Raw genomic sequence first — 26,144 nt, 5'->3', positions numbered from 1 at the left:
ACACGTATAAGTTTGTGTATTCCTTTAATGACACAAAAAAATCTCATTCGACGGTTATTATTACACGAACACGCGAAACGGCTGGAACCCCTTTCTCCCCCTCGCGTCCATCGCGTCACATTCCGTTGGAAAGGTTTTTACGATTTGCGGAATTGCGGACAATTTGAAAGAGTTGGCATTTGAGCCGCAGCCCGCCTGGGGACATTCCCCGGGGGAGTCCTTTCTACGGGTACGTCCGGGAGGAAAGCAGTCGCAATTACAAAACCATTACGGCGAAGAAACGCCAAAGAGGCTTCGGCATTACTCGCCCGATACTCATCTAAGACTACGTTGGTTCGGAGATGTTTTGCTTCGAACATATTTCTTGTTCTTGTAGCAAAAATATAGTGAGTGGTCCGCCAACGTTCGTTTGTTTGTGCAAACGGTAATGTCGATGTTTCTTGAAGGGACAACATAACGATTAGATTAATTTAAAAAAGTCCCTGATTTTTTTAAACGTTTTTAAATAAACCATTATTTATGGCGGATAAAAAGAGAAGTGGTTCAGTGACTCTCGTCAAGATTTATTGTTCAATCAATTGAAATTGTTGCTCCCTTCAATTTGTCCCCAACGCGCTTAAACGAAATCACTGAGTCAATTATGGCTGTTGAAATATAGTTACTGTTGACTTCTTAGCCGTACACTATAACTCGGTTTTTATTTATTTTTTTTTTTTTAAATATTGTTTCATCCAAAGTATGTTATTGATTTATGCCGAATTAAAACTGGGCTATGAAATTTGTTAAATGTGATAGCAAGGATACATAATTAAATCAATGTAACGTTAAGTAACAAACTGTGCTATATTCTGTATTGGCATGCATGTCATAATTGAAAGCAGTGAATTGAACGTCCAGAATGTGTTCAACCACTAGTCTCATTATTTTTTATATTTTTAATTATTCAGAAATCGTGAGATGCGGTCTGGTGTGATGTAGGTTTCAAAAAACATTTTCTTTGACAATGTTTTTCTGAAACCTACATCACACCAGACCGCATCTCACGATTTCTGAATAATTATCGATTAACGGTCACTAATCACCACATATATTTTTAATTACAATTATTGTGTAAAATATTGCTTAAAGAACCATTGAACGATTGATAATAAATGTTATAAAACGTAAAATTTTCAAGGTATAACTGCCAATTAACCTGGCAATGAATCTTAATTCTACTTATCTGTAATTCCAGAAGTTTAATCTTCAAAGGTCAACATAATCTACAAAATGTAAAATTTGATCGATTAATATCATAAACAGCGTTCTCACCAAAATAGGCCGAAATGTTAAGCTTAAAAAAAGTAACAACACCCCAAAATATTTTACAAGAGAAAACATTGTTCTTGAAAATTTCAGCAATGTTTGCTAAAACAAACATTTCCTAAACCCGATCCCACTTAAAAATTATAAAATAAAGTGAACAAATTGCATAAAAAAGCATGACGGAAGATGCCTAGGAATCAATGAAAATGACGTGATGAAAAACCATAAACAAGATTTAAAAAAAAGATGAGAAACCATTCTTTACTAATCGAAGCAGAAACTTTGTCTTTTTCTAAAATAATTGTTACAAAGAAAGCACAATAACACTTAAAGAAGCATGGAAAAATGTATGACAATTGGCATAAAACATTAAAGTGTCGAGATTTACCAGATATTTTCTTTTGATTAGTACTAGTATATGAATAATTCAAGAAAATTCAATCATCACAGGTCAACACAATGCATGATATATTGACAATTTGATCAGTCCATTTAGAAGAAAAATCTGCCCACAAAAAATGTTAAGCTTTGGAGGTAACAGCAAATAAAAGTGCAAAAACCAAAATCTACAATGACATCAAACAAGACAAAACTTAGTTCTTGAAAATTTCATTACTGGTTGCTAATGAAAAATTATCTTGAAATGTAGCTTTTCATATTTTGAATGGATCGACAACCCGAACCCACCGTAAACTGGGATAATAACGTGGAGGACGTGCATAATAGAAAGGGTTCTTAAAAATGACGAAAAGAACTTCATTGATAAATACTACGAGCCCTAATTTTTCCAAACCGAATCACATCTAAAACGCGTTCCTAACACAATGAATTAAAAAAAAGGTTGAGACACGATAAAAATAAAAACATAACATAAAACAGATATTTGGAAAAAAGCATCCAGAAACAAGGAACAAAAAATGAAATGGAACTCAAATTTTGGAAAAGGACTTCAAAATTGAATGCCTTTTTTTCATTAGAAAATCAAAAACGTTAAATTATTATTTGCATATTGGATGGAGTAATTGTGTTAATGATACAATTGTAAATAAAGTACCGGTGGTTCAATACGTGTTTGAAGTAGTGAGGGGCGTTCTGGTTAGATTTATTTCAGAAAAACACCTTTTTCATTTTATTTCGGACGTTTCAACCTTTATTGGGGTCATCTTCAAGGCATAAAGTGTAGTGTTATTCCTGTAGTGACTTGTTGGTAAAGTGTGTGCGTTGTGAAATTGTCGCGAATTTCTCACCATTTTACCACGTATACCCTCAATAAATATGACACACAGGAAGAACACTATACTTTATGCCTTGAAGATGACCCGAATAAAAGGCGAAACGTCGCCAATAAAATGAAAAAGGTGTTTTTCTGAAATACTTCTAATGTGACCACTACTTCAACCACTTAAATTATACAATTTTTCTTCTCGCTTGTAAAAGAAACAGAGAAAAAGCCCAATCACACGTTCACATGTTACACGAATTAAATGACATCATATTTTGTTGATATCTAAAAGAACCCTCTACAATGAGAGGGAAAGAAATAATTTTGATTAAAAGGGATGATTTCTACGTTCAATATCACTATTATGTCATCAGTATTATTTGCTCATTTAAAGAACCCTCCACAATACCATGGTTCTCTTAAAAATTTATTTATATATGATATGAATAAAGAAAAAAAGCATAGGGTTCAGAAGTGCTCCTTGCGACACACTCTCACTCTCTTTCTCTCTCTCACTCCTTAAAATTTAGATTTGTATCTTGATGATGTAATCTTTGGATTGTTTAATTAAGTCGTCAAATAGAAATATAGTTTATTTATTCTTTTGTGTTTTGATAATCTATTTCAGATTTGTATTTCGTATGATGATGATGATGAAGATAGAAAAAAGAAAAGTTAGACCAAATACCCAGAACCCGATGCAGGTCTCTTCACAAAATTCTTGATAAACGCCCAGTTATTCTCAAACAACTCAAAAAAATTTCAAGTATTGATGATTTTCATCCTTGCCGTATTCCATTAACGTGCACTTCTCTGAGTGGGCAATACGGACATCTTTGCAGTTGCAAAGACGGTAATAAAAACGTTCGTTCTAACACTAAACCACTTTGTTAATCACAATACTGTAAAATAAACTTTACCGTTGACATACAAATATGCCTGAACATAAAAATTATTTTCATCAGTTGCATGTTTGACACAAAGTGAACCCGATTGTAAACAATTTGTGTGTCTTCGTTGATTGATGAATTCGGTCGGCACGTCAGCTGTCAGACCGGATGATCGTGACGAAGATTGAAGTTTCATTACAGGTCGGGTCGCCATCTTGTTCGGAAGATGGTTTATGTCCGACCAAATGGTGTTTAGGCCATCGGGAATGGACGAAAACCAACCTAGGCTGTTTACCAACACAACGGGGGCTCCTGGCTTTTCTTCAACCGCATTGTTTTGACAATTCCATCTAAACAGCCTATCTCAAATTTAGCCACGCTGTTTATACGGTTTTATAACTTACATAAATACTTTATCAATAGCATATAAAGAGTACAAATAGAAAATCTTCAAGGAAATTGATGAAGGCTTTTACATGGAATGTAGGGATTGTGGATGGACTGATTAAATTCAATTCTTTACTATCTGATTCCGTATTCCCATAATCCTTGTTAACTTCCTCTCTCTCACTCACTCACTCACTCACTCTCTCTCTCTCTCTCTCTCTCTCTCTCTCTCTCTCTCCCTTCCTTTCTCCATCTATCTATCTCTCATGTCTCTGTTTTTGTCTCTCCCTCTATCTATCTATCTATCTCTCTTTCTCTTTCTCCACTACTTTCAACTAGGGCCAACAAATTACACGTTCGGATAAAAACTGAATAATTGTTAAGATTTCCGTACCCTGTGATTTCGGTAATTGTAGTGTGGTTTTCTAATGGTTTTTAGCAATTATGTAATTAAATATGGGAGTAGGTAAATCTGGCCAGCACACGTCTTTGACAGAATTTGTCAGCTAAAGACAGCATGGACGAAAACGAACAATACAACGAGAATAGGCCCAGATATTTAAGTCAGATCGAATTTCTTGTAATAATTTATCAGATGTAATTTATCGCCCGAAACAAAGAGAGTTAAAGTGGGTTGAACGATGACTTTTGTTAGCATGCTACAGAAATGTGCTATGAATTTAATTTAAATTAGGATATATTCTTTCACAACGATAAAATAGCGGTAATTGTAAAAAATACCCTGTTAAACTGATAAAGAATAGGACATGTCATTGTGAGGCGAAATGTTTTGTCTCTGAGTTTGCCTCGGAATAAAACATCGATGTATTATGTGGATGCATGACAGCCGTAATTTGTTACTTATCCTGGCACGAAAATAACATTAAAAACTTACACTTTTAAAATTCTAAGCCCACAGGTTTCATGTTACGAATTGAAACTCCTTGGGTAAACGGCACAAGAATATTGCCAATCTCGTCTGAAAAGCTGAGATTTATCTAAGCGAGGAAGACATAAATCTGGTCTTGTCCCAGTTGTGTCCCTCGTAGTCTAGAGATGGCCGGAATGCAAATAGGACAGAACGACCGTTGGTCTAAGCGAGTTTCGTCATTGACTGTACCCTGGTTGGAAAACAGGTGTGTTCCTTCCTCCTGTTTCTGTGTGGGTCCGTGCAGCCGTGGTGCTCGCACGTTGCATATCCGCCTCATCCTTTCGGAATAAAACACATGAGATATGCATCTTGCATGTCGGCGCAGATGCTGGACACGGCCGCTTTCTTCTTTCGTCCGCTGGAATCGCAGGGGAAAAAAAGATTTATTACCACGTTCAAACGTTATGCACATTGACAGCAGACCACAATCTACATCGAACTTTTCAAAAATAGGCCTTATTTAAAACTCCGTTCTTAAAATCACAATAAGCTCGGAGACATGATTTATGAAAGTCAATTGAGATCAGACATGTGTAGAGATTAGTGAATCAGACATTTTAGCTGACTTAGCGAAGGGAGAAATTGAGACCAAGCAAAAAAGTGTAGACATATATGTGAGGACTAACTAGCGAACGTTTGATTGATGTAAGAGCTGTCTATGCATAATAACCTCACAAGACCATGGATTGAGTTAAGGTTATTAACTTTAATTACTTTCCTTTATAGCATATTGGTTTTAATTGAATAAGATTTGCACTCAAAAATTTCACCAAACCTGGACTAAAAAGATAAAAAAAATTGCCTAAACCTACAGGTTGCCATTCCGTTCTGGCGCTACTAGTTCCTCAACTTTCAATGTCTGATCTAAAAAATATTAAAATTTTTCATCTATTTAGCGTAATTTTATGGTTTACTTTTTGGTAGGTCGGAGAGCTTGAAGGAAAACTGGCCATATCAATTTACTGAAAAAAGTCCAGGTTACTGAAACATCGCATATATTCCTTGACTTAAGTGAGACTTGACAGAGCTGATGATGTTTCTGAGCCATGTACTAATTAATGCTTTCTTAAGGTGCGCAAAATGTTTAGGATGGGATGGGAAAGTGTAAATAGTAACATTCAATTAATTAAGGTTTTTAAGTTGAGATAAAAAAGTCAGTGTCACGAGCGGGATTCGAAGTCACGATAGTTCAAGTGGTAGAGTAGCGGCGTATCAAGCCGAAGGTCGTGGGTTCGAATCCCGCTCGAGACACTGACTTTTTTATCTCAACTTAAAAACCTTAATTAATTGAATGTTATTAATTGGCCAAGCGGACCACTAAAAATAGTGAATTTAGTAAATAGTAACCTTGGGCAGTAAGGTTCGAATAGCTTGGACGATATGGAACGTTTGGAAGCGGGATCAGTACATGTTTTATCTTTCAAAATTTTAGGTCATTGACGATAATGAAGTTACGTAGTAAGGTGCTTTGACAATTTCTCTGAGAATTTGGCAGGATTGGATGGGATGTACATTCCAGCAAGTTGAATGGCTTAGCGGAACCAACAGTTCCACTCTGTATGTCCAAATCGGTACTAGTAATGTATTGAATGTATTGTATTATTCCATTTTCGACGTCAAAAAAGATTTCGGACTTAATATTCTTTGCAGTTTTGTGCTAAGTTGTTGCTTCTTAACTCTTGTGTGCGGATTCCAAGTCAGTCTGCTGCCCATGTCCTAAGTATCTGATCTGAGTAGAAGTCTGTAGTTTTTTTAATATATACCGGGTACATGTTTTCTTATTCAATCATGACCTTCATTTTTGCGCCTGTCATTGATAAACTGAAGGTGTTCTGGATGTTGGAGGTTGGGTTGGACTGGATACGGGTTAAAAGACAAAATTGCTCTATCATCCGCATAGGTGGTAATGAAGCTGACGGGTTATATAGGAAAACTCTTTAAGTATATAACTATATAACTTAAGCTGATAAGGTAATAAGATGAGGTATACGATAACTTGGCATTAATGCATGTTCCTTAGGAAAGTGTTATTAATGAATTTATGGTTTAGACGTAATTGATGCAGCAATGATAGTTTTAACTAAGGGGCCAGTCCGTGCACCCGGTTTAGGAATGTCGGCTGAGTTATCCGTTTTTGTTTTTTTTTAACATCCGTAATCTGCGAGACCTCTTATCGCGGCGAGAGATCCAAGGAAATCAGCGGAGTTATTCCTACGGAAAAACAGTCTAGACCGGAAGTTTGACTGAACAAAGAACGAAATAGCCTCGTTATGATTTAACTCTCTGGCGAAACTGCATCGCCTCCGCGTTCTATATTTTTATGAATAAATCTAATTGGCTTGAATTATGCATCAGGTAGCTCGGCGGATTTTCGAGCGGCGAGCGAATAACAAAAGACCCGCAGAACCAAGGCTATGCTTGACAATTTCAATTACTTTCCTCTTTGACGCTGACATGCTTAGTTTTAGTTACTCACAACATCTTATATAAAAGACCTGTACAAACTAGTTGATTTGCGTTATGGTTTATTTATATGCGATGTCGTTTATATCATTGAACCAAAAGGGTGATAATGGGGGGAACATCCTCCTTCATTCAACACGGAACCAGATAAATCTCATTTTTTCCCAAATTATGCAATATAAGTTGATCCTCTTCCTCACTTATATCATTTACTCCGTTCTCTACCGACCCCGGTTATTTCTACTGTTTTTTTTCCCCCCAAGAGCCCAGCAAATCAACCACACTTTTTTACATACCATTACTCCAATTAGGATTTTGGTTGTCATACGCCACTGTCCAGCAGGGTCTTTGTTGGTTTCATAATCCCCGTTTCACTGATAAATAATCCAATTCATCTACGGTCATCTAGCTTTCGCAGTTTTCCTATTGTTAGACCTCAATAGGAGACTCCTATACTCAAGATTAAAAGCCTGTCGCCTGAGAATCCATGTGACCGACCTATCGCAGATGATCGATATCTACGATCAACAAATATATTGCTGACAATATTTTCAAACGCGTTACAATCTTGTATTTGTCGGAGGCTGGGCGGACAGCTGGCTCCTGGCCATTTGGCTGCTTCTTTTTCCCCTTTTCGCCTGAGGAACTGCCTGTAAATATATTCAAGCGGAGGAGTGAGAGAGTGAGTGAGTGAGTGAGAGAGAGAGGGAGAGAGAGAGAGAGAGAGAGAGAGAAAGAGAGAGAGAGAGAGAGAGAGAGAGAGAGAGAATTGATCTCAATCCATATCCAGATCGTCTAATCGGTGAAAGATAGATGAGTACGGCAGTTCGTTTTCTTAAAATGTTTCGAAAAAATCGTTCTCTGGCCATGAATTTTTTCTTCATCTTCTACAACTGCACTTTAAATATGCAACAAGCAAAAATATTAAAATTTTTATTATATTGTGTGAAGGCACGGACACACAAAAAGGATGACGGCGTCCAACCAGTGATGGGAGCCGTTAGTTCACCAACAGGATGGAGATCCTCGTGGCCAACTCGCTTCAGTCTTCGACGAGGAATGGCGGTAATGTTGAGGATGACAATTCGCGGAATGAGAGAAAGTTCGAAGAATTTTACATTGCAGGGTTTGTAGACTGTAGGCTGGAACGCTTAGCGGTGCCGTGCAGTTCAAGTCCGTCCATAGTGGGGCTAGCAGGGCTATAGTCTTTTTTTGTTTGTTACTGTAAGTTTGGTTCGCTTGTCAAGTAGTCTTTTTAACAGTGTGAATCTTGTAAATTTTTACGTTTGAGTCTCGTGGGGGGGGACTATCTACGAATGTAAGTCGTTCGTCGAGGTATAGTCCAAGGTATGTGATTCGCAACGGGGAAGGGAAGTGTTTTATAAGATTTTACACGTTAAAAAAAATATTTTTTGATAAAATTTAAAAAAAGATTGAAAACATTATATTTAGATTTAGTTTCACTAACCTTGATTCTCCATTGGAGGAGCAGGATTCCTGTATGTGTTAGTGATTTTGTAAAGATTGATTCGTAATGAAATTTAAATTACTAGCTACCAATTTACCACGTTATTACACAATTAAGATACTTTAGTCAGAAGTCAGTGTTCTTCTGGACTTCAGTGGGTTGTTTAGGACCTCATGTCCTAAAAAATCTTCAAATATTTAGTCTTGTAGCCTAAGATATTTACGACCATATTTAACAAAAGAAAAATACTGTTTAAAAATTAAATTAATAAGTAAAAATAATATCCATCTTTTGGCTTGGTGTATTTACAATAATAGTTTATAAACAATAAAGTAACAATTTAAGCGTAAAAAAATTTCCTTATAGGCTTAAACATTTTTGAGAAAAAATTCATTTTCAAAATATTTTCTATTTTTATTTGCTTGTGAACATTTCGTTTTAATCCAAACTACTACCAAAACAAATTCAGCGTGTAACAAAAATCATTTGCCGGTTTAAGATCAAAGGAACAATTCATCCGAGGAAACAAATACCCAACTGCTATACATAACGGCCGGTGACGGAACGGTTAAGGTCCTTGTTATAAAATATATTTATACATATATATTTATATCGCTCGCGGTAAATCATAAACGAACGCTTACAGTTACACAGATGTTAGGGCTGATTTATGAACAACTTTCACAAATTCCAAAGAAGAAATTCCCGCCGGTAACCATCCCGTGATTTATTTCCATTGCCGTGAACTCTTGTTTTTCGTTTTTTTTTCGCTTTTCCTACCGTTGACCCGATGACTGTTCAACAATCAATCTTTTCGACTATGATTTTTAAGAAGGGCATACGTTTGTGCTGGGCGTCTATTATAAAATAAATCCGTGGCTGTGGTCCAATCCGCATTTGAATAGTAACGATAATCCCATCTCAAGGAGGTCTAAAACGAATTTTTTAAATTAAATTTATTTCACTTTTTGCAGGGATATGTAATGTAAATTAAATTCCGGCTGCTCAATAGGGTAAAATCTCAGATAAAACACATGATAATTACACACCATGCGCTATAATTTGCACTCCCACTTACTTAATGTTACACAATTAATAAATAATATAAAAATAAATAAAAGGGGAGGGAAGAGTTTATTTTTGATGAATTTTCTTTCCTTCTCTATCCTTTCTATCCATGCTACTAATATAATATAAGAGATCAATTTCACACACTATTTTTCAAGGAATTTTGAATATTCACAAAATATTAGTGGTATCAAGTTGTACCCATTTGTACATAGATACGATGTTGGAACAAGATTTGTTCGTTCGTCTTTCTTGTGTCTCGGGCTTATCTGGTAAAACTACAATTCTATCCTCAGCGAGTTGTTCCGACGGGAAAGAATAAATCATTTAACTTTTGAGTATATGTGCTGAGGGAGGGCGATCCCACGGTCAGATTGTCATCGATTATTCAAAACGCCGATCTGCCATACAAGACATAAATTGAATATAAAAATCCGTTGTCACGTTTTATTAGGTTAAAATAATTGTAAACAGAACAAAGGATTTTAATAACTGGTGGGGGGGGATTCGTTTTTTATATCGGCTAACACGATGCTTTTCTGCAGGAAGGCCTTGACTTTTCAAACACTTTTATTTACAAATAGAAATCAAAACATATTGATTTCGTTAAAACACTTCATATGCATTTAATCCACAGGGAAACAAATTTTCCCAAGTTTAAAAACTATAATTGCGAGAAATTAGCAAGATAAAACTTCTGACCCACTAGCACAGAGCTGCGGATTTGCCTACAGCCGCCTCCTTAATTGGAAGAACTGGTTCCGCTGCTACGATTTTTTACAAAAAGTCCCTCCGCGCTCCTCGAGGTCCACAAGCCACAGAAGGTTTTGTATATTTTTTTTTCTTTCCACTTCACGTACAACTTAGGACATAGGGGCCAGCCGTATTTTTTTCGGGGCACGGTGAAAGTTAGGATTTGTTACCCAATATCACTAGCGATTCGTTTAATATTTTTAAATTCATTTTTCAGTGGACATCTTTCATGACTAATAAAAATAAATTTAAATTTTCTTTAATTTGTTTCTCACGAATAATCTGGAACTCGGTATGGTCTGGTTGAAAACAAAGTCTATTGTTTCTGCCAAGCATTCGATTTTTTTAAGGTCATCATCAGGGCAAAACGATCTTAAAGATGACTACAAATTCATATAATTAAGTTTTCAATAGATGGTTTCAAATTTCATCGAAGACCTACTCAGTCCCAACATTGCCAAGCGCTGTCTGGAGGTTTCATTTTGTTTTGATTCCTATTTATTTCCTATTCCTATATTATTTTTGCGTACGAATTCATTATTTTGCCCGTTTCATATTTCAATAATTTTTGTTCAATGAAAAACGCATTTTCAATCGATGATTACTATCTACCTATCCATTGATATACTCCGATTAATACATCTACATGTACCCATCCATTGATTAAAACAGATATTTTATTATAGTGGTGGGATAGTTTTTCATTGAATAGTTTTAGCAAATGTGAGCACAGAACAGTAACATTCACAGACGGTCATGAAATGTTAAATAATTTTATTTTAGATCATTGTTACAAAATCCGTTTTAAATCATTGTCCAAACAAACCGTATTATTTCCTATTTAACTTACCGATTCTACTCAGATATCAGATCAACACAAGCCGGCGTCCCACAAGGGTGCATTCTTGATCCCATCCTATTATCCCATATATACTGCAAATATTTCTGGTTATCCCAATACTATGTCGAAATTGGTTGATATCGTACTTTTGTTCCAACCTCATTTCTACCCAATTAACCTTAAATATTCATGAACACCTTGAGTTATCAAAGTAGAGGACAAGACTGAATGTAGAAAAAAATTGCCTTGCCCGACACTATACATACTGCCGTGGAATACCCACACATAATAGAAGACTTGATCAACTAGGAAGACTTTTATACGGAAACCTGTTTTGAACGGCAATCCACAACTATTATATACAAATATTGAAAATACTGCATCACTAACTTCACTATCCACGACCACTTCAATATTCCTTTTATCAACGAATTGATTCTTTTCCGCTTCTTTAATTTTAACATCAAGCTTTAGATCCACTCTAACCCTACCATTTAAACACTCTGCACTTTCCCATCCCGAAGATGGTTAGAGATGGTTAGTGGGCGAAAGGTTTCAAAAGTATCATGTGGAACTCTCATAAAATGAATGGGTAATAAGAATATTTTAATGTATCTTCTTGAGAAGTATTTTCAGAAGAATATAGACTGAACCTGGGGCCGCGGTAGCCGAGTGGTTAGCGTGAGTGACTCTCGGCTCATTTTTTTCACGATAAACCCCCCCCCCCCCAAATATGAACACACATATAAGAATTCGTCACCATGGTTAATATGCATAGATCATAAGGAAAAAAAATAGACTGAACCTAATATTTTTTAAGTAAGGACGACAATGTTGTCCCTGTTCGGCCACCATCATACCTGGACTAATACCGGTAGATATTTTTCCCCCTGAGATCTTTTTAAGAATTTTCCTCTTATAAACCAGCGCGGGAAAGATTTAAAAACCTGAAAGTACGGATTGTAAAAGACTGCAAAATTAATATTTTCTGTGTGTAAACGTGAATTGCATCAAATAAACAAGATAACACATTTTTCTTCATAACATTACTCTAGGTATTTCTATATAATATTAAAAAACGGTAACAAGATTGACCTTTGCTATATTTCTAAGTATTTCGTCCCAACTGATTTTTAATTGTATTACTTTTTTTTTTCTTCTTTTTCTTCCCGGTTGTTGTTTCAGATATCTTTTAGTGTTATAGGGGCGTTTCACGAATTCTATACAACCTCAATAAAAAGGTAATAAACTGTGGTTGTTTGTATATATAATGTGGGATATTTAGGGGCTGACAAACAGCGTCATTGTCATTGTCGGCCCTCTTGCAAGTTTGTACTTCTTGGTCTTTCACGCGTATTTATCAATGAAGACTAAGACTATATCCTAAATTATATATATCATACATTTTTCATATTTTTCGGGCGGAATTAAATGACCCCTTCCTATCACGCTCATGAATTACATTCATTCCAATAAATTAGCATAAACACAATAAAAATACACTCCAACACAACACAAACATACATTTAAATAAATATACATGTAAAAATACCTATGACCCTGTGCCCTCCGTCGTGTCCCAAGACTACGCATAGGTCCGACGATATATCAATTGGCGATCAAAATTGCCTATAAACGTCAAGCCTTACACATCTGAAAATGACGCGCAGTCTTGTCAGTATGGCTTTTTTGGTTGTACGAAATGGTTCAGAAGCTATTTTACTAGGTTACACATTTAAAAATATGTGTCTCAATATTCTACTATATTAGAAATACATATTTTTTTATAAATAAATTATTTATATCATGTTTGATTAGTTAATCATTAGTGGTTTATGAGCATCTTTCTGCCTCTATGTTGTTCTCTTTCTCCATGTATAATGATACAAATATATTATAAATATAAACAATATATTAACAAAACTAGTATAAGTAGTTTTGAATAATTATACAAGGTATCATTGGCATCAAGTTGTCCTTAGTTGTTTAAATCCCGTAATATTCTGTAGATACGATTTAAGTTTGCAATTTTTTAAATTTATAAATACATTTTTCGTTGCAATCCTTAATTCACTTGTACATTTTGCTTATTTTTCTTCCAGAGTTTTAGCTGTCTCTCAGTGTTATATTGCGTTTCAGGAATTACAGTACACTAGTAATTTCGGAATCTATTTTACTAGGTTGCACATTTAATATTATGTATCTATTTGTAAATATTTACTTTTTTATCCTACAAGAAATAATTTATATCATGTTTGATTATTTATTCATTTAGTGGTTACCTTTATGTCCATTGAAATATTCATATTTCGAATTTAACAAGGCTTTAAACTGATTTATGTAATGACTTATCTATTTGTGTGATAATTTACGTTTAGTATTAATTAAGGTTTTTAGTTGAGATAAATAATTGTAATATATTAATTGGTCAAGCGGACCGCGAAATTAGTGAATTTACGTTTAGTGTAATAATAAAATTGTTAAGAAAGGTTTAGAGTTTTAATTTCATATTGTTGTACTAATGAAATGAAAGAAGATGACAGATCAAGAAGAACGTACGAACGAAAATGAAAGATGATGGCAAACAAACCAATGGAAGCCGAGGGGCCGGGGCCGAATGGCCGCACTCGAATGGCATCTCGGCCCGGCTGAATTCCCGTCAGTCCGCTGGCTCAACCCGGCCAAAGCTGGCAAAGCCGTAATAACAATATATATTAAATCAATTATTAAAAATTAAAAAAAGGATAATTCTCAATTGGTAAAACGTTATTTAAGAAGCCTCGCGGCTCCGGCTTGTCTTATTTATTGAGATTCGATCTCAAACAGGATCCGCGATAGTCATGGGATCCTGGACACTACTTACAAGCTTGGTTTCTTTGTTTTCTACTTAAGTCCGATCCAATTAACCATCCTGTGGTTACTTGAAAAAAGGCATTCTCACGTAATTTAATTAAATTACACGCAAGTGTCCGCTCTCAAACAAATGATTTCATCCCAAATTTAAAATTTAAGATTTAACATGTTTTACACAAGTTGAAAGTATAATGTAACATCACACAGACTTAAATTAGCACTTAGAAGAGTAGAGAGAGAGAGAGAGAGAGAGAGAGAGAGAGAGAGAGAGAGAATTTGTCTGAGCAAGATTGGACTAAAATCTTGTTTACAGATGTGTCAAGGAGGACAAAGGGAAGAACAGATAAACAATATATCCCCGCAACATTTTCAATCCGGAGAAGTTACGGTTCAAAGTCGCACAAACTTGATCTTCATCAAGGGTTCACTTCTAAAACCTGCACCATATATTAAGGAAGTTTCGAAGTTTGTTCCTTAAATATGCCTAATACAAATAGTTGGCGACGGTTTTTTTAATGCTTGAAAATGCAAGGCACCACACAGCTCGGACTACTTAGAACTTGCTTCAATTCAATGTTTGGAGTGGCCAGTATGTAGTGTCGACTTAAACCCTATCGAAAACCATTCGGACGAGTTGTCAATGGGTTAAAAGTCGCCCAGTGAAGTATTTGAAGAAGTTAAGAATGGCGCTGTAGTAGGAGTATGAAAATATGCCGCAGCACTACATTCAAGACCTCATAAAATAGATGTCATGAGGAGAGGAAATACTCCGTACTGAATTGAATATTTTCTTAATTGTTTCCATAGCAACATTTTTGGTAAAACTGTTTTACTCAGTTTAATCTTTTATTTAATTTTTTTTTGAGCTACATCGTACTTTTTTTTAAAATATCTAGTAAATAAAAAATAAAAATTATAAGGATGGCAAGAACTGAAAAAAATAAGAAATGAAGGGAAGCCACGTGGCCAAAAATATAGGTTTGATCCATGGTAACTTTCATTCATCTTTGTCATGCGCCTTGTCGGCAAATGTAAAATGGTCGTATATCTTAAATCTTAAAAAATTATTAAACAAATAAAACATAAGATGCTGATGGTAGGTGAAAATTCCCGAAACGTTAAACAAAATTTCACATAAAAGTAAAACGAAAAATTTATTAAACAACATAAAAAAGATAGTAGTGTATGCATGGGTGGGTCTATGGTGGAATATCAAGTACCCCATAAACCAACCACCTAGGTTAACGTTTTAGATTAATTTTAATTTTAATTGTACATAATGTATGGATGTATTTATTAGCGTGAACGATGGCGGGTCTTCAGAGGAATATCGAGTACTCTGAAACCCGCCTATAGGCTAGGCTAGGATTGAATAGTATAGTAAATGAGATAGTTTCAGAGCCTTTTCACCACGTGGGGGGGGGGCTAAAAATGTAGAAATAACGTCCCAGAACACAACCAGAAAGATCGCCAGACTTCCTACAGAAAAGCTAATTAAAAAAAATAAAATAAAATAAATAAATAAATAAAAATTAATAAATAAAAATAAAACATAAAAAGTAAAAAAAAATCAAAAATTAAAAATAAATTTTTTTAAAGAATAAAATGTCTTTAAAAAATCTATATTATATAATAAACATTAATTAAGTATTCTTGGTTGAGAAAAAGCACAATTGATTGAAATAATTAATATGGTCAATTATGACACAGCATATATGGATTAAAATAAAAATTAATTTTATATGTATATTTTTTATGGAGAACCTAATAGAGCATAACGAAACGCTAATCGATTATACTAACAATTGGGATCGAGTAGATCCAGGCATCTATTAATAACGTCCGTCCGGTTTGAGTTGGATCTAAGAGGCATTTCGGTTAGTGTAATAAACATAGAGATATAAATGTTGCTTATATTTTGTATGAAATTCTAATCTAATTACAGAAGCAATTAGACATTTCTGTTAATCGAATTCTCTGGCCTAAGGTGAGACCTTTTGGCTTCATCGAAAAGAAGACACTTTTCAATAAGGTACTAATTTATGATTTTATTTTATCAAATTCGCAGTGAGCAATCGTATTTGGAAAATGGTGAAATTGAAAGGTAGAATAAATTAACTCTGTATTTTTTATTAGCATTTTGTAGGACTTATTGAGAGTTGAGCACTTAAAAGGCGATATTTCACAGGTGAAGTGGATTATTTCATTTGCCAAGTTTTGATTGTTATGTTTCCCGTAATTACAAGAGAAGTCGTTAAAAGGGCTGATGTTCCGGGAGAGTTCCGTGATGAAGATCATAATGAAGGGAGTGAAAAGGAGAGACAATGAAACCGGAGGAGTTATGTGCTGTTAAGAGACGGTCATTGATTGCCCTTTTACGCGCATGCTTGAAACAGAAGTACAACTTTAATTTTTTTTTTTTTGGACCTGTTCCTTTTTTTCGTCGGTTGTTGTTCGACGGTTTCGATCCCCGCCCACCTATCCCTTTCACGCCGCTCCTTATCGGCGGGGGTTGGGTTTTCAATTAATCGGCCCTCCCGACCCGAAGGAACAAAAGTCAGCAGGGATTTTTCGGGATCCAAAGAACCGGTTTTCGTTCCTGGGAGGTTTATTTATAGGGCCGTGGAACGACGTAGATCTACGGATGGTTCTCCGCGAGAATCAGCCCCGGTACTTCTTCATATCACGAGAGAGCCGACTTAACGGCTTTTTCGAAGAGGGGCCGACTTTTACCCAGAACACGTGCCCAACTCACTTTAGAATATTTTTTAATGAGTTTGTTAAGTTGAAGTTAGTCGTATTATCAGTTTTACTACTGAAGGAATTGTTTTAAATGAATAAAAAGCAGGGAGCATCCTTAAATAAAAAACTATTCAACAAAATGCTGGGTGGTCTCAAAACTCTTTGTGATGAAACCAACCATAAATTGCAACGAGAATGTCTGCAAAAAAAACTCGTGAATCAATTTAGAGATAGAAAAAAAAATTATATTGCACAATAAAACAACCGAATTGTGGCTCAGTTGCTTAAATGAACTTTATCAGGTTAAGATAAATCTAGATAAATCTAAGATAAATCTAGGTTTCGCTCATATCTTGAAAACAGTAAATCGCCAAATGAAAAATTGGTTGCCGGGATAATCGACCCAATGTTCTTTCTTGATTTGTCAGACGCCCAATACCATGAATTTAGGCCTGATTACAAGGCATGAAAATTGTATATTTTTGACAAATATTATACAGACGAAAAAATTTATATTTGACCATAATATTCCATTGTTTCTGCAGGTTGATGAACCAGAAATTCCGTCATCACCTGCCTTTCCTTGGGATATAAATAATTTTAAAAGACTAAATCATAAAATTTCACATTTTTATAGTTAAAATTAATTGATGAATTGTTTAAAAAATTAAGTATTATTTAAAAACAATTGGCTTGAAAGGAATTTTAAATATTTTTAGCAGTTGAGTCACAGCCGACTATCCTGGTCTTCTCGGTCTAGCTGTATTTTTTTTTATATCACACACCTTAATTAAGATTGTGAAGTTCATTGGTCGATTGTTTGTCGAGGAAGATTTAAAAGGGACTTGATTTGTATATTTTCGGTATAGTTTATGAGTTTTTAAGCCCATTATTAAAGCTAGAGCTGACGGACCAGAAAGAAAAAATGGACGATTAAAACAACGAAAACTTGAAAGGTCGTAGAAAAAAAAAGAAGTATTAAATTTTTATCTTTATTCAGTTTTAATTATATTTGAATTTATTATATACATTTTTACATTAAACTACTTAAGAATAACATGAGAAATGAATCCTGCTTGTGACACAAATTTGAATAATCGTGTATAATAAAGTAAATATTAGATAAAAAATAAATATTAGATAAATATAAATAAGATATAAGATAAATGTATATAAGATATATATTTATATATATAAAATATATATAATATAAAATATACAGGGTGAATTGCTACTCGTGCTACAAACTTCTCCAGTAGATTCTTCACCTTAAAATGAACAAAAAAGTTCATATTGTCCNAATATATAAGATAAAAATATATAAAAAGCAAATATTAGATAAAATATTAGATATTTTACACAGATGGTCATTGATGGGCAAATTTTGGCACACTTTACGTTCTTGATTAAAAGGTTCTGTTCGTTCTATTATTGAGTAGATTTTTTTCCTACTAAATTATATTTAATAGACGTATTAAAAAATTAAACTATGTTTAATATATTGGAGATAGAACCCGTCTGTTATCCTATTTCTGAAGAAATGAATGGCAAACAACATGCAAGCACTTGTACCTTATTAAAAGAAATTGACTGATGTTTTTTCAGTCGGCCTATTCCATTTCGATTGACCAGAGTTTGGCCTAAATCACGAAAACGCCGGCATCGTCGTTTTGTTCAATGACCTTGTGCCAAGGTTAATGTGCAGTTAAAGAGATGTAAACACAATGGGGCTATGATCGTGGGGTTGGCGGCGGAGGCCATAAACCGTCGCTCCCACCCTCGTGGCCCTATTATAAAGGTGTTGTGGGTCAGCCTTCGCATTTGCTCTAAAACCAATGACACCTTCACGACTTCATCAGATTACGAGACAATATTCATTTCTGGTTTATCAAGTTTTTCCATAAAACGACCTCGGTTTTGTCGCTAGACTTTTGCAACCGAGCGAAAAAACATGAAACCAAGTTCCCTCCAAACAACTTAATTTTTACTGCGGGGTTGTATAAATGATATATACAAAGATATAATGACGCCATTCGGTTTGAATTTGGTGTCGCAAGTTTTTTCTGTCAGCATTTAAACCGGTCTTTGTACTCATCTAGTTATTCATTAGGAAAGAACCACTCAACGTTGAAATATTCAAAAAAGCCCACGGTGATACAATACCAGTTCAAGCAGAAAATTGAAGCGTAAATAAACAGATTAAACACAATTCCATCCAGTCAAGAAAATTATAACCAAGACTAACTAGACTACAATGGCAACACGTAGGCAGTCCAGTAGGTCCGTACATAATTCTCCATAGGACAGGAAACAAGCGACCAGAGATAATCATGTGTGCTCAAATTGCTGACAACAACCGCAAAGTTTTGATTGATTATTGTTTTTATCTGTGTGTGGTGATTAGTGACCGTTAATCGATAATTATTCAGAAATCGTGAGATGTGGTCTGGTGTGATGTAGGTTTCAGAAAACCATTTTCTTTATCGTGCCAACGTTTCGATCTTTATTGAGATCATCTTCAGGGCTTTCGGTGTTTTGCTCCACCGTGCGACTCTTTGAGAGTTCTTCCTGAAAAACCAGTAGTCGATTCGAAATAAGAAAGTGGTTAAAAAAAACTATGAAATCCTTTCTCCGTTTATTTTTAATTAACGGTTTCAGTTTCCCAACGACGCGGAAATATTCTAAATTGCCGTTTGGTACTTTACGATAAGTAAATAAAGAGACGACATGCCCACGGGACCGGTTCAGAACCGGTCCGGCTGGGTTCTTACGCCCCTGCAACAGGACATTATGAAGCTAAGTAGAACAGTTTACTATTCACATAAAGCCTCGTGATCGTCACGATTCAGAATAATTACGGTCCAAATCTGTACTTATTGAAATGTCAGGACTACAGCTAGTTGCGCTCGGCGATTATTTTATTTCAATATTTTTATTGTTATTTTTATTGGCTATCAGTTTGAGGATTAAAAAAAAAAAATAGTTGGGTTATTGTGGGGTCAGTTAGAAGCGAAATCGATCACTGAAGATAGTGTATGCCAAAATGCGTCTGACAAAAATAAAAAGCGAGAAGAAATATACCTTGATAAGCTAAAGACCGAAATTAAATTATTAAAAAAATAAACGATTTTTGTTTCGTTAATACTAAAATAAATGTATAAGTTAACGATTAAATTAAAAAGATCATGTTTATTAAACTGTTTTCACCTTCGAAATTTATCCGTTCTGTTAACATGCACCAGCGTCGTTAATTAAAATTAAAATAAACAATTGTAACATTTTGAGCAGTAAGTGTTGTTACGGTGTCGAACCTAACGCCAGGAGGTTTTTCAGTTGACACCGGTTTGGCAATATTCAGTTGATGTTGTCCGGCGAAGGAATTAAAAGGCGGGGCTGCACCAAATACTAATTAATAGAGCCGCTTGAGATCGTAAGCCCCGGGGAAAAAGTTCCAAAGGTGACTTAAATTAACCCCCAGAATCTTAAAAACCTTCTTGGAATTAATTGTTGTTTCACTGGCCCATGGGACTCGCACATTTAGAGCGCGTACACCATCTGCCGACATGAAAGTATATTATTTAGTTCATTCATTCGAATTAATTATTCGAAACCATTTTTTTTATGAGTGAATTACATATATACCTATATATTTGTACTCGATTATCGCCACAAACTGCCAATTGCCTTCATAATGGAAAAACTGATGTCCAACAGTAATTGATTGTTCAGAGTATTATAGCAAACTGTTAAGTAAATGAACGGGAAATTGGGTAGTACATATTAAAACAAATTGGCAAAATTGATTAATAACAACTTTAGGAAGGTACATGTCACGATTGAAAGATTTATGATAAATCCTTGAATACAAATCTGAAAAATTTTAAAAATGTAGATTTTGTTTAAAATATATATTGTTGTCCAACGAAGAAAAAGCAAAAAGAAATATAAAGTGTTATTATTTTTGTGTGGTGGTTAGTGACCGTTAATCAATAATTATTAAGAAATCGTGAGATGCGGTCTGGTGTGATGTAGGTTTCAGAAAAACATTTTCTTTATCGTGCCAACATTTCGATCTTTATTGAGATCATCTTCAGGGCCTGGGATTTACAAACATTGCTTACATTTAACATACATGTATTTGTTAAATGTAAACAATGTTTTTAAATCCCAGGCCCTGAAGATGATCTCAATAAAGATCGAAACGTTGGCACGATAAAGAAAATGTTTTTCTGAAACCTGCATCACACCAGACCGCATCTCACGTTTTCTGAATAATTAGTGTTATTATTATTTATTGGCATTTACATATCTCAAGGACTTCAGTATTCAGGAGTACTGACATCTATGAGATTATTTTGTTTGTGTGGCGAGAAATATGGCCATATTCTCCAGATTTAATAAATAGCCTTAAAAAACTTTAGTTAAAAAATTAGTGCAACTTTAGTCTTTAAAACGTATAAACCTCAACATATAAATATACTAAGATTCGAACATGTGTGACTTACAACTCGTCACAAATTAGAAAAAAAAAGTTTTGAATGTGAGATTAGGATTCAGGTGAATTAGGAGAGAAAAGATGTCACAAGCATCGGACACCGAACGTTCTGAAGAACTGACATATTTGTGAATCATTTGTGAGCGAATTTAAGAACTTATGGCATCTAGGACATCAGTAACAACTTCGAAAGTTTGGAAGATAATATTGAGCATCTATGACAAAATGTGACATCCTACCAACGCTTCTTTGAGCTCAACGAATAAAAACCTATAAAACATTAAACAAACAACTAAGCATAAGCAACTACAAATGATTGTACTAATAAGCTGAAATGCAATCTCGATTTTAAATTTCAAACTGACACTTTCGTCAAAATGGTTATTCATTTAAAATAAAATAGGCCCTAATAGATAAATAAGGCATAAGATCTTTAACTTTAGAACGCTTTTATGAGAAATATTGATATTTTTGTTAGATTATTCAACTTGAAGAATAGTCAGACACCATGCCATACCAGCATAACAGTTTAAATATTTTTTTTACAGAAGTTCGCAACTGAACACAAACTCCGTGGTTTAGGTGTTTCCTCTAAAAGAGCCCATTTGGAAGTACTTTGGGATTGATTCAGGGCCGCTGAGATTCGAACCCTTTACCTTTCCAGTGGTGAGTAAAAAAAAGTAATCAACATGCTTATTTAGAAGCATTGAAGTCACAATTCGAAAAAAACTGAGACATGAGGGATCATTACTACTCTGTGTGACATCTCAAAATTAGATGAATGATTATTTTTTCAACTTGAAGAACACAGAAAGAACCATCTACGTCTTACTTATGGAAGTGCATCCACACAAGTGAAAAGAATAAAAAGGCAACAGTTCTTCGAAATCAGTTAGATGCGTTGGATAATAAAAATACTTTTGAGTAAAAATGGCTTCTTCTTAGAGCATGACATCCTAGGATTGGACAAATCATTTCATCAATTTGAAGAACAAAGAAACGTTGACATCTTTCTAACATGTCCCAAGACTAGAAAGAGTAATTAATTCTTCCAATAATAAATTTTGTTAGAAGCATTGGTCAATAATGACATCACAATTGAAAACAGTGAAAGACAGAGCATCTTGGATCCAACGATCTCTAACGACATCTCAAGATTCTACAAGTCTTTACCATTTTTCTTGAAATAAAGATCATAACCACAAACATTGACATCTTGTTCTAACATGTAGCATTTGGTCAGCCTATTCTAGCTGGGTTGATCTGTCGGACGCTTCGGAATTTTTCCATTTTAGACCAAAATTATCGATAACGACTAAATTACAAGTTCCTCACGCAACAGACCACACGGGGAAATTTCATAAGTGGTATGAATAAAAAATGCAAACGCACCAGATATTCAATGATCTTCAACAATTTTGGTAATATAAATAAAAGAAAGGACTATTACAAAACCAAACTTGTTTAGGTACACTGGCTAAATTACATCTATCCAAAAGAATATGACATTATCTTCCTGAGATTAACGGCATCTGAGGATCAGACAAAATTTTACTATAATACTACAGCATGATGGACACAGTCAGAAACATTATTATTATATTGGACATATCACAAATGGAATAAATGAAAAAATTACTGCATCAGATTTTCAAAAACAAAGTTATTAGGTGCATCCAAAAACCTATGGCATAAAGGATTATTCTGGGGGTTAAGTCATCCTAAAATTTCACAAATCTTCACCATATTTCCTCAGCTCGAAGAATACCTGCTTGTTGAAATCTTGGGTTAGCATCTCACAAAATGAGAAAGATGCAACATTCTTCAAAAATAAATGAAATTACAAGCACTTGCCGATATGTCATCTCAAATCCGAAAACCTATGTTATATGAAGTCACCTTCTTACCTTACAGTGATGAGCGCCGTGTGAAAGACTAAACCTTGCGGCCACCGACGCCCCCATCTAAAGTTTAAACAAATCTACCGTATTCTTCAACTTGAATAACGCAGTCAGAAAAATTGACATCTTGGTCTAACTTCACTACCTGAATGTATAAAACGGCATCTGTTCTTGACTTGCCGATATGTCATCTCAAATCCGAAAACCTATGTCATATGAAGACACCTTGTCATCTCAACTTCTAAAGGCATCTAAAATCTAGCATCTAAAGTTTAAACAAATCTACCGTATTTCTTCTACTTGAAGAACGCGGTCAGAAAAATTGACATCTTAGTCTAACTTTCACAACTTGAATGTATAATGCGGCATCTGTTCTTCAAAAACAAGTTTAGTTGTATTGACAATATGGCATCACAATTCGAAAAACCTAGGGAGCCTCAAGAGACAATTGATCTTTTATTTATTTATTTTTTTTTTACGAGGTTCGCAACAGCAGAGGTTATATCAACCCTCGGGGTGCCGGTGTTTTTGAAAAAAAAAAAGCCCATTTGTAAGTATGTCGATTTCGAATTCAGGGCCGCTGGATTCGAACCCGGGACCTTTACCTTACAGTGATGAGCGCCGTGTCAACGCCTAAACCGTTGCGGCCACCGACGCCCCAATTGATATCCTTATTATACGCCTCAAAAATTATTATTGTTTATCTGAAATAATATTTATTTATTAAATTATCATAGTACTTCTGATTGTTATATGTGTTGATATAAAATGATATAATATAAATTAATAAGTTTATTTATAAATTACAAATAATAGTCGATTTGACATCACAATTTTAAAAGTTTATTGGTATAAAAGTATTCCTAATTTTAATACCTTTACAACATTAACATAATATGCGGAGAAAAACTAGTAAATCGATACCAATTAGTATTCACAGGTTGTGTTCTTCTAGGTTCTTTTTGTGCAAGTTAAAATTCTATCAGCTATGCTTTGAACAGTGAGTTGTGTTTCAGGTGATATTAATTTTTTTGTGGGCTGACAGCACTTTATAGTCATTATGATTATGGTATTTTCTGCAGAGATACGGTATTAGTTTTTTAGTCAGTTCACTATGTACCTTTTGTAAAACTGTTTTGAGTTCTAGTCTGCCGTTTTGGAATTTTAGGGAGAGGGTTTATTTGGGAGAATTGAAAATTAACTTGTTGGACGAGTTTGTAATTTCTTCCAAGCGGCATGAGGATCGTGAGGCCGGAGGCTTTCCAAGTATAATCCCCAAAGGGCTTCGGTCATAATCCAACGCCCGTGGCATTTAGCGAATCGGTTTTAAATTGTATAAAGATCCGGGCGAAAAGGCACGAACCGGAATCAAGTCCAGGGTTGGAAGATGAATGTTCCAATATTAATAGAGACTTGCCGGCATCCCGAGGGAGCCGCTATTCCAGTGTTGGTACAAAGTGAAGCTCTCGTTAATACAAACATAATGATAAATCCAGGTTGGAATTAGCTCTCGCCCTTTCTCTTATCTATTGTAAGTGGGGTAGGTGTCTGCTGGAACGAGCTATTGTTAATACCCTCAACCGGCATGTCACATTAGCATACGGTCACCGAGAGGATTCCTGCGTTCAATGCCCAAGGTCCGAAGCGTTTATACAAATTCAATGCCCAATGAATGTCACGGTATAAATTGAAATGACGATATATTTTATTATATTGAAGTTTTTGTAATGAACTTGTTAGTGAACTAATTTCTAGTCAACTTTACGCCCGCCGTCGGTTAGCTCCGGCCTAAGCTAAAGAAAATATCTCCGAGCGATATACGATTTAGTGTTTTTTCCACTTCTTCCTTCTGGCTGAATTGACTGTGATTCACTCGTGCGTGAAGAAAGCTGCTGATTAGTGAAGCAATCACTTCACTATTAACAAAATGATTAACGGAATAAACAATTTACAAACACTTTTGCAATTCATGTCGAGAGACGTGGTTGTAGAAAACCTTCAATCTGATGATGAGCTAAGGGCTCGAAACCCGGAACATTGGAAAACAACTTACTGTGAATAGGAACTATCTTTTTGTGGCCAATATACAATCGAATTTATTTCATTCGTACGCGTGAAAGAAAACAAAAGTGAGATTTATAGAACAAAGCTAATACGAATATCATTAAATATTGACATGTTAATTACTATTGTTGTCACATAGTATTCGTAATCGTTTTATTTGTAACAAGACGACCTGACAAAGACAACAGTACACGATATTATTTCTAGACAAAAATCATAACAATCAAAAAATTACACAAGAAGAATAATTTTTAGGGGACCGCGGTAGCCGACTTGTTAGTGTGACTAGTTCGGCTCGAAGATCCCGTGGTCGTGGGTTCGATTTCCACCGTCGCCCCTGGCCCTTCTTTCATGCAAACATTCCCCCCTCCAACAAAAAAATTAATACTCATTGTAATATAGATCACGTTAGTTGGCAAATATGCAAAGTTCATAAAGATATTAAAAAGATAAAAAAAAATAAAATATTACAATTTATTGCTTTGTTTTATTATTGTTTGTCATGGAATCAGAGGATTTTTATTATATTTTATTATCTGTCTAATGGAAAAAATGGAAACGTGTTTCACCCAGCATTAAAGCAGACCGCGTCTTTCCGTCTTGGCGAGGCAATTAATTAATTATTAACTGAGTGACTACTTCTAAATTTGAAAAATCAATTTATCTACATTCAATTGATGTGATACCTTTTCTACTAAAAAAATCTATTTATAACACTGATTAAAAAAATGTTCACAAGATCGTGATTGCATAGCGTCACA

At 34.8% G+C, this 26,144-nt stretch overlaps 1 protein-coding gene and 1 long non-coding RNA gene across 6 annotated transcripts in view; one reads left to right on the top strand and one right to left on the bottom strand.

The window, feature by feature from the left end:
• Nucleotides 1-26,144, top strand: part of LOC106661388 — a 139,828-nt gene that overhangs the window by 87,566 nt on the left and 26,118 nt on the right. Inside the window, exon 3 of one of the 4 annotated variants that reach the window (XR_002910386.1) lies at nt 21,967-22,084. The exons of the other annotated variants lie outside the window; for them this stretch is intronic. This is a non-coding gene — a long non-coding RNA (uncharacterized LOC106661388). The remainder of the gene's footprint in view (nt 1-21,966; nt 22,085-26,144) is intronic. 4 annotated transcript variants of the gene reach the window in all.
• The window catches only part of LOC106661387 (homeotic protein antennapedia-like), a 294,613-nt gene that overhangs the window by 260,332 nt on the left and 8,137 nt on the right, over nt 1-26,144 (bottom strand). The window lies entirely within an intron of this gene.

Source organism: Cimex lectularius, unplaced genomic scaffold (genome assembly GCF_000648675.2).
Source record: "Cimex lectularius strain Harlan isolate CLEC.00 unplaced genomic scaffold, Clec_2.1 scaffold18, whole genome shotgun sequence".
Taxonomy (NCBI): Eukaryota; Metazoa; Arthropoda; class Insecta; order Hemiptera; family Cimicidae; genus Cimex; species Cimex lectularius.
This window is presented reverse-complemented; position numbering and strand designations above follow the sequence as displayed.